The sequence below is a fragment of the Oreochromis niloticus genome, linkage group LG15 (assembly GCF_001858045.2).
Source record: "Oreochromis niloticus isolate F11D_XX linkage group LG15, O_niloticus_UMD_NMBU, whole genome shotgun sequence".
Classification (NCBI taxonomy): domain Eukaryota; kingdom Metazoa; phylum Chordata; class Actinopteri; order Cichliformes; family Cichlidae; genus Oreochromis; species Oreochromis niloticus.
The window spans coordinates 9352442-9368731 of NC_031980.2; the positions used below are offsets into that span (position 1 = coordinate 9352442).

The following is a 16290-nucleotide window of genomic DNA, read 5'->3' on the forward strand; positions in this document are numbered from 1 at the left end:
CAATGGATTCAAACTACGATGTGGAAACAGTCACATGATCTTGATGAACAGCAGACTGTAGTTGCAACTGTTGTCCAGGTGGAGGTGGTGTAGGACAAGCAGAGCAGCAGGTTTGTGAGTATTTCTGATGGTGATAAGAAGAATAAGACTTGGAGAAAGTCAGGTTTCATCACAATAGTCTCAGTGTGAACATCTCCAAAGAGAGTTGAACAATGGTAATCCTCTCCCTCTGGTGAAAGTTTTTCAAATTATTCTGGACTTCACAGTGTTGATGATTACAAAAGGGTAGAGGGATTACAAGCACACAACTAAGATATCTTTGGAATTAACCCTCTCGAGGCAGGCGTTGCCGATTTGCAACAGTTAAAAACTAACAACCTGATTACCCCACATACATATTTTATGAGTTTTTTTTACTCAGAAGTACCACTGCAGGACTTGGTTGTGCATTAGCAACAAAAACTTAATTTGAGCTTGAGAGGGTTAACAAAGATGTTCATGATTTCAGTAGTAAAGTGATTTTTTTTTTTTTCTTTTTTGGGGGGGAAGACTACAAACAGCAACCTGAAGGTCTGACAGATCATGGAAAAAGTTCACTGTCAGAAGTGGGATTCGAACCCACGCCTCCAGGGGAGACTGCGACCTGAACGCAGCGCCTTAGACCGCTCGGCCATCCTGACTTATTAAACTCACGAATACTTGACTAATCCCGCGCAGCTGCTGACTTGTACGTTGAGTGCATGTATGTTTAAGATAAACAAAAACAAATAAAAATAATTACAAAGAAAATATATTGATTTAAAAGTTCGTGTTAAATGGTGTAAGTCAGATCGAAATAGTTAGAAAGTTCAAGCAGAGACACTAGATGGGGAATCACAGCCCAACCTGTGTTTGGTTTCCACTAAATGCCCAGCTGCTTTCCTGTTGGGTGATTATCATCAACACAGAACACGGGGAGAAGTGCATTTTTGGGTCCAGTAGTGCTCATCCTTTCTCCATTCTCTTCTCACCATAAGTGTAGTTTAAATGATTATTGTTTTGTGATTTTACTTGATTTTGCTTTGCTCCTGCTAAATCGCTTTAATAAAACTTCCATCAATTAAAGTATAAATAGTGGACATTACGTTTGTGAAACAGTAAATATAAAAGTCTAAGTTTCATTCTTTATTAGTTCAAATAGCTCTTACAGGTTATCCTAGTCATAAAAACAGCTGGACGATTGCTGGACGACTGTCTTGCATTGTGAAATACACACTGTCAGTAGTATAAAATACCATTGATATGATACATACAGCGCTGGGATTTTTAAAAAAATTATTGTAATTATTTTAAAATACAATATACAATTTCATTCAGTAATAGATGGCATTACAGCCTGGCAAAAAGTATGATTGAATACTTTTTAGCACGTTGCCATGACCTGACAGTGCGAACAGTTTAATAGGGGTTCCATGGTGTAATGGTTAGCACTCTGGACTCTGAATCCAGCGATCCGAGTTCAAATCTCGGTGGGACCTGTTTTTTGGGAGGTAAAACCACACTGCATTTCTTCTCTGGCACTTTGAATTTCTGTTTGAATTGTGTTTTCAGTGAGAGCCGTATAAAATCAGGCAGCCAACCATGACGTCTGCCTTTGGAAACACTTGTCAATCACTAAAGAGTGGTACTAAAGAACTGTCTGAAATTCAGTCGCACACCACACAAAGTTACACAGTGGGGTGTCCAAGTCCTGAGGTCCGTTGTGCGTAAAAGTCACAAACACGCTGCTGACTCAACCACTGTACAGCACTAAACCTCCTCTGTCTTTAACATCAAAACAGGGCACCATGAGCATCGTGGTATGGATTTCCATGGCTGAACAACAGCTATGTGTTTTGTGAAGTATAATATTTATATCTTCCAAAGTAAAGTTTTAAGCCCCACTTGTTTTAAATCTGTAACATGTGTAACAGCAGCATGCCATGAAAATTTGATGATAACACGTGCATGTTTATGGTCGCCAAACAATTACAGCTAGACATCATGTAAACAACACTTATCTGACTAAACTGTGTTGAGCTAATGCAAATTTTATTCTTATTTTATTGGTGAGGAGAGAGGATGGAACCAAAAATGCACTTCTCCCCGTGTTCTGTGTTGATGAAAATCACCCAACAGGAAAGCAGCTGTGCGTTCAGTGGAAACCAGTTCACAGGTTCACACGTCTGAATTTACAGTTATTTTTTCATTGACATACTGTATTAACACAACTGATCTGAATTCACACAAAGACATAAAATCCTAGTAGTAGTTATATTTTCTTCTTACTGTAAAAACCACAGACATGTTTAGTAAATTATCTTCATAACTTGAAATGGAAATAGAAATTGTATGTCTGTGAAGGTTCAAAGTCATCCAGGTCATCGTAGTCTAAGGAGCTTGGAAAGAAAAGCGTCTGGACTTCTTTGAGTTGCTGACGTCCACTGTGAGCGACCATCTTTGAACAGAGGCGGTGGTTTACGACACCAACTGTCTGCCATCTATAATCCAGTTTTGAGATCCCTTCCCAGACGCCTTACCGCCCACTCACATCCTGGGCCATCTGACCTCAGGAAATCACATGATAGGGTGGGGCCAGGTTTCACAATGAGCTCACCCGAAACCCTGGCTGATTGGGACCGACGCCCACTTTCACACCTTGGCTGATGTGATTAGGTAGAACATCATCAGGGGGTCCTTTGTCCCTCTTTGGGGGGAAACTCCCACTGGGTTTAAATCTGGGACTCTCCACCATTGACCCTTAGAACTGAAGAAGCTTCTCGGATGAGAGGTGAAACGTCTTCAAGCAACTCAAAGAAGTCCAGACGCTTTTCTTTCCAAGCTCCTTAGACAAATAGAAATTGTACATTTTTAAAACTTATGCACAAATTTTGTCCATAAATTTACAAATTTTGTGAACAACAAAGTTTTATACGACTATTAATCTAAAACTGCAGGCAATGCATCTGGCGTTCTTTCTTTTGTACAGACATTTAAAAATACTACAACAATAATGCTGATCTAATTTGTTGTGGTTCCATGGTGTAATGGCGGGCTAAGGTGCTGTGATTCGGGCACAGTTTCTCCTGGAGGCGTGTTTTCGAGTCCCACAAACCCACTAGCCAAATGATCAGTATGGATGACATTGCAGATTATTCGTAGTACGTTTCTATGGCTGAACAGCTGCTATATGTGTTATGAGAAGGATAATGTTTGTTTCTTCCAAAGTATCTAAAACTAGTAACCTCCACCCAATCAGCACATGTATGTCAGGATGGCCGAGCGGTGTAAGGCGCTGCATTCAGGTCGCAGCCTCCCCTGGAGGTGTGGGTTCAAATCCAGTTTCTGACATTGAGCACTTCCTCCTCTTAATATTGTAACAAAATACTCTTAAAATTTTGGTTAACCACGATATTTCTCAAAACTTGCATAGGACAGTTGTGCATCATTCATCCCTGAACTTTGCTGCCCATCATTACAACTTTGCTAATGGTGGGCAGCAGGTTACTGTGATGATGTCACCTCAGACATAGTTAAAAGCCCTGTGAACGCAGCTGCTTCTCGCCGGGTGCAGTGGCGCGTGCCTGTAATCCAAGCAACCGGGAGGCTGAGGTTGGAGGATCGTTTGAGCTCAGGAGTTCTGAACTGCAGTAGTCTATGTCCATCGGGTGTCTGGACTAAGTTTGGCATCGATATGGTGATCCTGGGGGAGCCTGGGACCACCAGGTCGTCTAAGGAGGGGTGCACCGGCCCAGGTCGGAGACGGAGCAGGTCAAAGCCCCCGTGTCACTCAGTAGTGGGATCGCACCTGTGAGTAGACGCTGCAGTGCAGCCTGAGCAATACAGCGAGACCCAATCTTTATACACACCCTTATACCTGTCTCTACATCACACAGCAGCCTCATCAGCCCTTATTTATCTTTTTAATTGACGTCAAAAACACTCACAAACCTGCTGCTCTGCTTGTCCTGCACCACCTCCACCTGCAGGACAGCTGTAATTACATCCTCTGCCCTAAACACTCTTGGTCTTTCTTTTCTTTTATTCTCTTATGTATTTATTTATTTGTGTTTTTTGCTTTTAATTTTCTTTGCTTTTTCATAATTAAAGTGATTTGTAGTCATTTAGTAACTATAATCTGTCTTATTTTATCCCACAATTTTTTTTCTGGGTTCAGTCTGGTATGGTGCTGTCACAGTGCAACAATCTGGTAGTCATACCATTTTTTTAGGAGTGGTTCCATGGTGACTCTGTTTGTGTCTGGGGACCCGATCCTTGGGGTGGACCAATTTTTGGGTCTTAAGGCTCCTAACTTTCAGTGGTACTATTGGGCTGCACAATTGCGCATGATTATGTTCTATTTCTCATCTGATCCACCTCCGGCATGGGTTTACATGGAATCTTACTTAATTCAGAACTGCCCTTGAGTGCATATTTGTACTGAGCGCTAGACTAGGTCTGGGTTGAATAAGATTGAAGACCTTTTTGTGATGGTGTAATGATGTCATTCGAACAGCTGAGAGTTAATTTTTACTCACCTAAAACATATTTTTTTTAGATATTTACAAGTAAGGAGCTTTGTGGCAACTTCACGAAATAACAATTTGACCCTACCTGACCTATCACTAATAGAAAAAGCTGTTTCTGACTATCCTTACATGAAGCAGCAGATCTCATATTTGTATGATATGTTTATTTCCAGTTCTACTGACTCCTCTGCTGGCCGGCTGAACGTGTGGAAGAACGATATAGGAACAGATATATCTTTAGAAGAGTGGAAATCAGTGTGCTTAAAAGCTCGTACTCAAACTGTTAACACAAGATTGCAGCTTTTAAATGTTTACTGGTCCATGCGAACTTACTGCTCTCTGAAATTCAGTTGCACACCACACGAAGTTACAGAGTGGGGAGTCTGAGTACTGAGGTCCCTTGTGCGTAAAAGTCACAAATACTCTGCTGACTCACTAACTGCACAGCTCCAAACCTCTTCTGACTTCAAAGTCAGCACCAAAACAGGGCGACATGACCTTCGTGGTATTGATTTCCATGGCTGAACAGCAGCTATATGTTTTGTGAAGTATAATATTTATGTCTTCTAAAGTAAGTTGGAAGTGCAGACACCTGATCACCATAGCCTGCTGTAGCTCAGAGCTCCTGAGCTCAAACAAACCTCCAACCTCAGCCTCCCGGCAACTTGGATTACAGGCACGCGCCACCACACCAGGCAAGACGCAGCCTCACTGAAAGAGGTTTTAACTATCAGTCAAGTGACATCATCAGGATAGTGCCCATCTTCAGCCAAGATGTAATCCTGTAAAAAACAAAAACAAAAACCAGATCATTTCAAAAGAAGGAATTCAGCACAGTTATAAGAAGTAATGGTGTTTTTGTTTTTTTTGACAAAGCAAAACATGACTGAGACATGTATGAGTTTTTTTTAATATGTTGAAGGACAGCATGTGTGTGTGTGTGTGTGTGTGTGTGTGCGTGTACTATTGTTTTGTATGTACACAGTCAGAAATACAATGAAAAGGTTTACACAGTAAATATCTGTCTGAACTGATGACAGCCTCTCATGCCATGACATGGGCTGGGACCAGTCCTTATTTGGGATAATTGGAGTAAATGATAAAGATTGTTTCAACTTGCTGAAAGTCTTGACTTCACAAAATCAGTTTTCAGCACATCATTGTCCAATAAAAGAGAACACTTCTAGTTATCGCCCACCCTCTAGTGAATTTATTAGAGTTATCTAAAATATTAAAAGAGTGGGCTTGATTGGAAAATCCACCGCTGATCAGGGATGAACGGTGCACAACTCTCATATGCAAGTTGCCAGTTTCAAGTGTATTTTGTCACAATAGTGAGAAGTACGAAGATAAAACGTCAGAAGTGGGATTCGAACAAACATCTCCAGAGGAGAACATGGAAAACAAAGGGGACATATTAGTTTTACTAAGTGATTACATTTGAATTTCATGGTAAAATAGCTGACAATCAAGATAAAGAAGGTCAGCCCTGATTTTATCAGTATTGCTTAAACAAAAACATGATTGCAGTCATTCCCAAACTCTCTGTGAATAATACTGTAAATGGCTCTCATGACCACTGATTAAACTGATCAGTGGTCATGACAATTTGCATATTAATGACCATTAAACTAACCTGATGGCCCCATTGTTAGTTATCAGGAAATCACATGATAGGGTGGGGCTTGGTTTCACAGCGGGTTCACCCGAAACCTTGGCTGATTGTGACCTACACCCATTTTCACACCTTGGCCCGTGTGATTAGGTAGAGGATCAACAGGGGGTTCGTGACCTAGGGACACTCCCCTAGGACTTAAATCTGGGACTCTCCACCATTTGACCTCAGAACTGAAGAAGCTTCTCGGATGAGAGGTGTGAGATTATTATACTATCTTATGCCACGTTATACCTCTAATTAAAGATTGTGAAATCATTATGTAGTTTTAGGTTGCATTATTCTACTGACTTAGAAGAAGGTGATAATTATTAAATTGATTAGACTGATTTGAATTACATTAGACTCCTGATTTATTGTGAATGAATTACATTGTTTATGATGCATTATACTGCTGATTTATAAGAAATACTGTTTTCAGAGAATCATGGCCTTATTTGTCTGATTAGAAAGAACAGAACATACCGTAGAGGTTTTCTGCCCCATCTCATCAGGAGGAGATAAAACAGGAAGCCAAGGCCTACGCTTAGGCGCCGTAAGCGAGAAAGAATGTGAATGCTTAGTTTGGAGGGGGGCTGAAGCTATAAGAATGTGAGAAACGGTCAGATACTTCGAGATCTGGCGTACACCCTCCTGTCCACATCGTCTAGATGTTTATGGTCGAAGTGTTGTATGGAATAATGAGAATTGTATGGAATAAAGAGATTGTTGATTGAGCATTTATACACTGAGTGTTGTTCTTCCTTCAGCCCAAAGATCAAAGAATTGGGATAGTTAACAGAGGTGAAACGTCTTCAAGCAACTTAAAGAAGTCCAGATGCTTTTCTTTCCAAGCTTTTTAGACTACCATGACCTGGATGAATGAGAACCTTCTCAGACATGTTAGTCATAATGCCAATATATTGTTTTATATACTTTTGTTTATAAGATTAAAAATCTATTTAAAAATATAGAAATTATCCCAGTAAAATGCAACATAGTTGTAAAAAGGATGAGAAATGAATGTTAATCTGGTAATTTATTGGACAAAGCAGTCAAATAAACATTTAAGTTCCAGTGAAATATTTCATTATCGCTTAGTGCGTTCTCAGTTCTGCTGTTTATTTTTAAAGTGACAGCTGCTCATTAGAGCTCGGAAACATTAAAGTGAATCCATTTAAACATTAATGCTTACAGCCCAATAAAGATCACTTTAGTTTGATGCAGTTTGAGCTTCATTCAGTCGTTTTAGTAAAGTACAGCTTATATATATATATTTCGATTTGAACTTTTTCATGAAAGAAATTCATTGTCAAAAGTAGGATTCGAACCAGTGCCTCCAGAGGAGGGTGTGGCCCAAACCACGGCACCTCAGACCACTTGGTCATCCTAACTGTTTGTGAACAAGGTTGTGGTGAGAGTCAAAATTCCAGACAACTGTCTAGGTCATATTAAACACTGACATCGTGTTGCTGTCACAGAATTGATAATATGTGTTTTGGTTAACAAAAAGACAGGGTCAACTTGGGAAGACAGAAACATTACATTTGACCTCACAAAATCAGAAATCTCCAAGTTTTGAAGTCTGATGAGTGGATTTAGAATCCAGAGTGTTTAACCAAGACATCAGCTGGAGTTAGCATTTAGTCGGTAATGATTTTCCTTCAGTCTCCATTGAGACATAGCATAAAAAGGCCTTTTGCTTTTTGCCTGCTTGGTCATCCTGACTCCTCCCGGTGACATTAAAAATTAAATATTAAAAGTCTGACTTACCTGAGGATAGCCTTTCCATAGAAGCCCCGTTCAACAGAGTCAGTCTACATGCTTAAAAGTACGGCTTATAAAGTACGGCTTATAAAGCTGAACATATGTAATTGCAGCTGTCCTGCAGGTGGAGGTGGTGTAGGACAAGCAGAGCAGCAGGTTTGTGAGCGTGTTTAACGTTAATTAAAAAGACAAAGACGTGCTGATGAGGCTGCTGTGTGATGTAGAGACAGGTATAATGATGTGTATAAAGATTGGGTCTCGCTGTATTGCTCAGGCTGCACTGCAGCGTCTATTTACAGGTGCGATCCCACTACTGAGCGACACGGGGGCTTTGACCTGCTCCGTCTCCAGCCTGGGCCGGTGCACCCCTCCTTAGACGACTTGGCCGTCTCCTCTTGAGGCATGGGTTCAAATCCCACTTCTGTCTGTGTGGTTCTTGGATGAAACAGCTCCAATAAAAGTCTTGGCTTTTGTACTTTAATGGGTTATCAGTTGTCCTTTCCATCATGGAAAGGACATTGTCTTTGTAACAGCTTAGAAATGAAATTCTAAAAAGCCCTGAACACAGACTTACTTCTTTTATCTGGTGATGTCACATGATTAAAACTTCTGTGACTTTATACAGCTTTTCAAAGGAATAGGCAACATATGGATAAAATAGTGGTAATGAGCCTGAACCAGACTGTACAATCAGCGGAGTGAGGTTGGCTGAGCCTTCCAAGGCGCTGTATTAAGCTTGTATTGTCAGCTGGAGACATGGGTTCCAGTCCCGCTGCATGAAACAGCTCTAATCAAGTTGTTATTTTGTTCACTTTAATGGGCTCTCCCAGGCAATCTTTTATAATGGACGTTGTGTTGCAGCTGACATAGAAAAGAAAACAAAGCATTTTACCATCAGAGCTTTGCTCTCAGTTCAGTTTTTCGCTGGGGCTTGATCTTCTCCCAGTTTTCTTTTATCAGGTCTAACCCCACCCTGTAGGTTTCTGAAAACTAGCGTTCTGTTTAGGCAAGGCAAGGCAAGTTTATTTATATAGCACAATTCAACAGCAAGGTGATTCAAAGTGCTTTACAGAGACATTAAAAACAAAAACAAATAAAAAGCATGATTTAAAATTGATTAAAACAAACAAACAAACAAACAAAACAGTATATAAAATCAAAAATTAGAACAGTAGATAAAATCAGTAGTAAAATGTAAGTTTTGAAATTTAAGCTGGAGGTGTGGGTTTGATTACCTCTTCTGACAGCAAATATATAAAAGCTAAGCTGGAAGTAAAATGTCCCATTTACTCTCCATTTTTTTACTGTTTCATTTTTGATACTACAATACTAGTATTTTGAATGCAGGTTTGATGTTGATTTACATTTCACATGATTTTCAGTTGATCACCTTCCTAGCGTCAACTAGTGCCCCGTGGCCCCTTTCAGATATTTTGGATCAGCCATGGAAACACATATAATGAAGTGCCCAGTTTTTGTGCTGATGTTAAAGTCAGATGCCGTTTAGAGCTGTGCAGTTAGTCAGGGGAGTGTTTGTGACTTTTACACACAAGCGCAGCTCAGCACTCAGACACCCCACTCTGTAACTTTGTGTGGTGTGCAACTGCATTTGAGACAGTTCTTTAGCATTATTCTTTAGTGATTCACAAATGTTTCCAAAGGCAGACGTCAGGGTTAGCTGCTTGATTTTAAACAGCTCTGACTGAAAGCACAATTTGTTCAATGTGCCAGAGGTGACATGCAGTATGGTTTCACATTCCAAAAGTCAGGTCCCACCGAGATTTGAACTCGGATCGCTGGATTCAGAGTCCAGAGTGCTAACCATTACACCATGGAACCCCCGTGCGAGTGCGTGAACTGCCTGATCATGGCAACCTGCCAAAAAGTATTCAGCCAATGGGTTCTTTTAAGGATACTGTCAATTGTGGAGAGGCTGATGCCATTTATAGCTCGAAAATGATGATCATGCTCAGTCAGTGAGTGAGCAGAGTGTTTGTGACTTTTACGCACAAGTATAAGCTCTTTAGTGGCACATAGGAATTCACAATCATTTCTAAAGGCAGAGGTCAAGGTTAGCTGCTTGATTTTATACAGTTTTGACTGAAAACACAACTGTAGCACTGTTTCTGTGAACCAGAGAAGACATGAAGTGTGGTTTCACCTCTAAAAACCAGGTCCCACTGAGATTTGAACTCAGATCACTGGATTCAAAGACCATGGAACCACTGCTCAAAAAGAAGGCATGACTGCCAGATTGCGGCATTATGTCGACACCATACCAGACTGATATATATATGATTGATTGATTGATTGATTGAGTGAGTGAGTGAGTTTGTCTCCACCTGCTGGGCGGCAGGAGTGTTTAGGGTGGAGGATGTAGTTGCAAGTTGAGGTGGTGCAGGACAAGCAGAGCAGCAGGTTTGTGAGTGTTTTTGACGTCAATTAAAAAGATAAATAAGGACTGATGAGGCTGCTGTGTGATGTAGAGACAGGTATAAGGGTGTGTATAAAGATTGGGTCTCGCTGTATTGCTCAGGCTGCGCTACAGCATCTATTCACAGGCGCGATCCCACTACTGAGCGACACGGGGGCTTTGACCTGCTCCGTCTCCGACCTGGGCCGGTGCACCCCTCCTTAGACGACCTGGTGGTCCCGGGCTCCCCCAGGATCACCATATCAATGCCGAACTTAGTGCGGACACCCGATCGACATAGCCTGCTGCAGCTCAGAGCTCCTGAGCTCAAACGATCCTCCAACCTCAGCCTCCCGGTAGCTTGGATTACAGGCACGCGCCACCGCACCCGGCGAGAAGCAGCTGCGTTCACAGAAAGTTTTACTTTCATTCATGTGAGCTCATCAGGTTAGTGCCCATCATCAACCAAGATGAAATGATGTAAAAAAAAAAAAAAGAAAAGAAAAGAAAAAAAACAAAACAACAACAACTAATCATTTCAAAATGAGGAAGTCAGCACAGTAATAACAGGTTGTTGGTTTTTTGTTGTTGTTTTTCTTTTTTGACCAAGCAAAAACATGACATAGCCTTTTTAATAAGCCGAAGGACAGCGTATGTGTGTGTGTGTTTGTATATTATTGTTTTGTGTGTACACTGTCAGAAATACAATAAAAATATTGAAGGATTTTTACTCAGTGTTTACAATTTTCGCAAGTGTCTGATTGAATTGATGACAGCCTCTCATATTTTCATGCCATGACATTGGATGGGACCAATCCTTATTTTGGGATAACTGGAGTAAATACCAAAGATTGTTTCAACTTGCTGAAAGTTTTGACTTCACAAAATCAGGTTTTTAGCACATCAGTGTCAATGTGAGCACATTCAAAGATGCACACATTTAGTTGTGCAGCAGTAATCAGCTTCCTGTAGTGAATTTTATTAGAATTATGTAGAATGTTGTTACAGTGTACATCATTCGAAAATCCAGTAAAGTTCAGGGATGAACGGTGCACAACTGTCATAAGCAAGTTCTGAGAAACCTCGCGGTTAAACCAAATTTCAAGTGTATGTTGTCACAATATCAAGAAGAACAAGGCTTCAATGTCAGAAGTGGGATTCGAACCCACGCCTCCAGAGGAGACTGCGACCTGAACGCAGCGCCTTAGACCGCTCGGCCATCCTGACGTAAACAAATCAGCCTTGTGGAAGTTACAAACTGAGATACTTGGGAAGACACAAACGTTATACTCCACATAACACATATAGCAGCTGTTGAGCCATGGAAACACATACTGGTGGCGCCCACTTTCTGTGCTGACTTTGAAGTCAGCTGTGCAGTTAGTGAGTCAGGGGAGTGTTTGTGACTTTTACGCACAAGCGCACCTCAGCACTCAGACACCCCACTCTGTAACTTTGTGTGGTGTACAACTGAATTTCAGACAGCTCTTTAGTACCACATAGTGATTGGCAAGTGTTTGTAAAGGGAGCGGTCAAGGTTTGCTGCTTGATTTCATACACCTGTGACTGAACACACAATTATAGCACAGTTTTGGTGTGCCAGAGAAGACGCGCTAATGTTTCACATTCCAATCAGCGGAGAAAAACCTCAGGTCCCACTGAGATTTGAACTCGGATCGCTGGATTCAAAGACCATGGAACCACTGCTCAAAAAGAAGGCATGACTGCCAGATTGCGGCATTATGTCGACACCATACCAGACTGATATATATATATATGATTGAGTGAGTGAGTGAGTGAGTGAGCTTGTCTCCACCTGCTGGGCGGCAGGAGTGTTTAGGGTGGAGGATGTAGTTGCAAGTTGAGGTGGTGCAGGACAAGCAGAGCAGCAGGTTTGTGAGTGTTTTTGACGTCAATTAAAAAGATAAATAAGGACTGATGAGGCTGCTGTGTGATGTAGAGACAGGTATAAGGGTGTGTATAAAGATTGGGTCTCGCTGTATTGCTCAGGCTGCGCTACAGCATCTATTCACAGGCGCGATCCCACTACTGAGCGACACGGGGGCTTTGACCTGCTCCGTCTCCGACCTGGGCCGGTGCACCCTCCTTAGACGACCTGGTGGTCCCGGGCTCCCCCAGGATCACCATATCAATGCCGAACTTAGTGCGGACACCCGATCGACATAGCCTGCTGCAGCTCAGAGCTCCGGAGCTCAAACGATCCTCCAACCTCAGCCTCCCGGTAGCTTGGATTACAGGCACGCGCCACCGCACCCGGCGAGAAGCAGCTACGTTCACAGAAAGTTTTACTTTCATTCATGTGAGCTCATCAGGTTAGTGCCCATCATCAACCAAGATGAAATGATGTAAAAAAAAAAAAAAAGAAAAGAAAAGAAAAAAAACAAAACAACAACAACTAATCATTTCAAAATGAGGAAGTCAGCACAGTAATAACAGGTTGTTGGTTTTTTGTTGTTGTTTTTCTTTTTTGACCAAGCAAAAACATGACATAGCCTTTTTAATAAGCCGAAGGACAGCGTATGTGTGTGTGTGTTTGTATATTATTGTTTTGTGTGTACACTGTCAGAAATACAATAAAAATATTGAAGGATTTTTACTCAGTGTTTACAATTTTCGCAAGTGTCTGATTGAATTGATGACAGCCTCTCATATTTTCATGCCATGACATTGGATGGGACCAATCCTTATTTTGGGATAACTGGAGTAAATACCAAAGATTGTTTCAACTTGCTGAAAGTTTTGACTTCACAAAATCAGGTTTTTAGCACATCAGTGTCAATGTGAGCACATTCAAAGATGCACACATTTAGTTGTGCAGCAGTAATCAGCTTCCTGTAGTGAATTTTATTAGAATTATGTAGAATGTTGTTACAGTGTACATCATTCGAAAATCCAGTAAAGTTCAGGGATGAACGGTGCACAAGTGTCATAAGCAAGTTCTGAGAAACCTCGCGGTTAAACCGAATTTCAAGTGCATGTTGTCACAATATCAAGAAGAGCGAAGCTTCAGTGTCAGAAGTGGGATTCGAACCCACGCCTCCAGAGGAGACTGCGACCTGAACGCAGCGCCTTAGACCGCTCGGCCATCCTGACGTAAACAAGTCAGCCATGTGGAAGTTACAAACTGAGATACTTGGGTAGACACAAACGTTATAGTCCACATAACACATATAGCAGCTGTTGAGCCATGGAAACACATACTGGTGGCGCCCACTTTCTGTGCTGACTTTGAAGTCAGCTGTGCAGTTAGTGAGTCAGGGGAGTGTTTGTGACTTTTACGCACAAGCGCACCTCAGCACTCAGACACCCCACTCTGTAACTTTGTGTGGTGTACAACTGAATTTCAGACAGCTCACATAGTGATTGACAAGTGTTTGTAAAGGGAGCGGTCAAGGTTTGCTGCTTGATTTTATACACCTGTGACTGAAAACACAATTATAGCACAGTTTTGGTGTGCCAGAGAAGACGCGCTAATGTTTCACATTCCAATCAGCGGAGAAAAACCTCAGGTCCCACCGAGATTTGAACTCGGATCGCTGGATTCAGAGTCCAGAGTGCTAACCATTACACCATGGAACCCCGTGCGAGTGCGTGAACTGCCTGATCATGGCAACCTGCCAAAAAGTATTCAGCCAATGGGTTCTTTTAAGGATACTGTCAATTGTGGAGAGGCTGATGCCATTTATAGCTCGAAAATGATGATCATGCTCAGTCAGTGAGTGAGCAGAGTGTTTGTGACTTTTACGCACAAGTATAAGCTCTTTAGTGGCACATAGGAATTCACAATCATTTCTAAAGGCAGAGGTCAAGGTTAGCTGCTTGATTTTATACAGTTTTGACTGAAAACACAACTGTAGCACTGTTTCTGTGAACCAGAGAAGACATGAAGTGTGGTTTCACCTCTAAAACCAGGTCCCACTGAGATTTGAACTCAGATCACTGGATTCAAAGACCATGGAACCACTGCTCAAAAAGAAGGCATGACTGCCAGATTGCGGCATTATGTCGACACCATACCAGACTGATATATATATGATTGATTGATTGATTGATTGAGTGAGTGAGTGAGTGAGTGAGTTTGTCTCCACCTGCTGGGCGGCAGGAGTGTTTAGGGTGGAGGATGTAGTTGCAAGTTGAGGTGGTGCAGGACAAGCAGAGCAGCAGGTTTGTGAGTGTTTTTGACGTCAATTAAAAAGATAAATAAGGACTGATGAGGCTGCTGTGTGATGTAGAGACAGGTATAAGGGTGTGTATAAAGATTGGGTCTCGCTGTATTGCTCAGGCTGCGCTACAGCATCTATTCACAGGCGCGATCCCACTACTGAGCGACACGGGGGCTTTGACCTGCTCCGTCTCCGACCTGGGCCGGTGCACCCCTCCTTAGACGACCTGGTGGTCCCGGGCTCCCCCAGGATCACCATATCAATGCCGAACTTAGTGCGGACACCCGATCGACATAGCCTGCTGCAGCTCAGAGCTCCGGAGCTCAAACGATCCTCCAACCTCAGCCTCCGGTAGCTTGGATTACAGGCACGCGCCACCGCACCCGGCGAGAAGCAGCTGCGTTCACAGAAAGTTTTACTTTCATTCATGTGAGCTCATCAGGTTAGTGCCCATCATCAACCAAGATGAAATGATGTAAAAAAAAAAAAAAGAAAAGAAAAGAAAAAAAACAAACAACAACAACTAATCATTTCAAAATGAGGAAGTCAGCACAGTAATAACAGGTTGTTGGTTTTTTGTTGTTGTTTTTCTTTTTGACCAAGCAAAACATGACATAGCCTTTTTAATAAGCCGAAGGACAGCGTATGTGTGTGTGTGTTTGTATATTATTGTTTTGTGTGTACACTGTCAGAAATACAATAAAAATATTGAAGGATTTTTACTCAGTGTTTACAATTTTCGCAAGTGTCTGATTGAATTGATGACAGCCTCTCATATTTTCATGCCATGACATTGGATGGGACCAATCCTTATTTTGGGATAACTGGAGTAAATACCAAAGATTGTTTCAACTTGCTGAAAGTTTTGACTTCACAAAATCAGGTTTTTAGCACATCAGTGTCAATGTGAGCACATTCAAAGATGCACACATTTAGTTGTGCAGCAGTAACCAGCTTCCTGTAGTGAATTTTATTAGAATTATGTAGAATGTTGTTACAGTGTACATCATTCGAAAATCCAGTAAAGTTCAGGGATGACGGTGCACAACTGTCATAAGCAAGTTCTGAGAAACCTCGCGGTTAAACCAAATTTCAAGTGCATGTTGTCACAATATCAAGAAGAACAAGGCTTCAATGTCAGAAGTGGGATTCGAACCCACGCCTCCAGAGGAGACTGCGACCTGAACGCAGCGCCTTAGACCGCTCGGCCATCCTGACGTAAACATGGCAGCCTTGTGGAAGTTACAAACTGAGATACTTGGGAAGACACAAACGTTATATCCACATAACACATATAGCAGCTGTTGAGCCATGGAAACACATACTGGTGGCGCCCACTTTCTGTGCTGACTTTGAAGTCAGCTGTGCAGTTAGTGAGTCAGGGGAGTGTTTGTGACTTTTACGCACAAGCGCACCTCAGCACTCAGACACCCCACTCTGTAACTTTGTGTGGTGTACAACTGAATTTCAGACAGCTCTTAGTACACATAGTGATTGGCAAGTGTTTGTAAAGGGAGCGGTCAAGGTTTGCTGCTTGATTTCATACACCTGTGACTGAACACACAATTATAGCACAGTTTTGGTGTGCCAGAGAAGACGCGCTAATGTTTCACATTCCAATCAGCGGAGAAAAACCTCAGGTCCCACCGAGATTTGAACTCGGATCGCTGGATTCAGAGTCCAGAGTGCTAACCATTACACCATGGAACCCCCATGCGAATGCGT

At 41.9% G+C, this 16290-nt stretch overlaps 8 non-coding genes across 8 annotated transcripts; 1 reads left to right on the forward strand and 7 right to left on the reverse strand.

Moving 5' to 3' along the window:
• Nucleotides 1–597: 597 nt before the first annotated feature.
• Nucleotides 598–680, reverse strand: trnal-cag (transfer RNA leucine (anticodon CAG)). Its single transcript has one exon. It is a non-coding gene; the product is annotated as a tRNA-Leu (tRNA).
• Nucleotides 681–1445: 765 nt separating this feature from the next.
• trnaq-cug (transfer RNA glutamine (anticodon CUG)) lies at nt 1446–1517 on the forward strand. Its single transcript has one exon. It is a non-coding gene; the product is annotated as a tRNA-Gln (tRNA).
• Nucleotides 1518–9735: 8218 nt separating this feature from the next.
• On the reverse strand, nt 9736–9807 carry trnaq-cug (transfer RNA glutamine (anticodon CUG)). Its single transcript has one exon. It is a non-coding gene; the product is annotated as a tRNA-Gln (tRNA).
• A 1718-nt stretch (nt 9808–11525) lies between these two features.
• trnal-cag (transfer RNA leucine (anticodon CAG)) lies at nt 11526–11608 on the reverse strand. Its single transcript has one exon. It is a non-coding gene; the product is annotated as a tRNA-Leu (tRNA).
• Nucleotides 11609–13412: 1804 nt separating this feature from the next.
• trnal-cag (transfer RNA leucine (anticodon CAG)) lies at nt 13413–13495 on the reverse strand. The gene has a single exon. It is a non-coding gene; the product is annotated as a tRNA-Leu (tRNA).
• A 414-nt stretch (nt 13496–13909) lies between these two features.
• Nucleotides 13910–13981, reverse strand: trnaq-cug (transfer RNA glutamine (anticodon CUG)). The gene has a single exon. It is a non-coding gene; the product is annotated as a tRNA-Gln (tRNA).
• A 1719-nt stretch (nt 13982–15700) lies between these two features.
• On the reverse strand, nt 15701–15783 carry trnal-cag (transfer RNA leucine (anticodon CAG)). Its single transcript has one exon. It is a non-coding gene; the product is annotated as a tRNA-Leu (tRNA).
• Nucleotides 15784–16203: 420 nt separating this feature from the next.
• trnaq-cug (transfer RNA glutamine (anticodon CUG)) lies at nt 16204–16275 on the reverse strand. The gene has a single exon. It is a non-coding gene; the product is annotated as a tRNA-Gln (tRNA).
• Between the last annotated feature and the right edge of the window lie 15 nt (nt 16276–16290).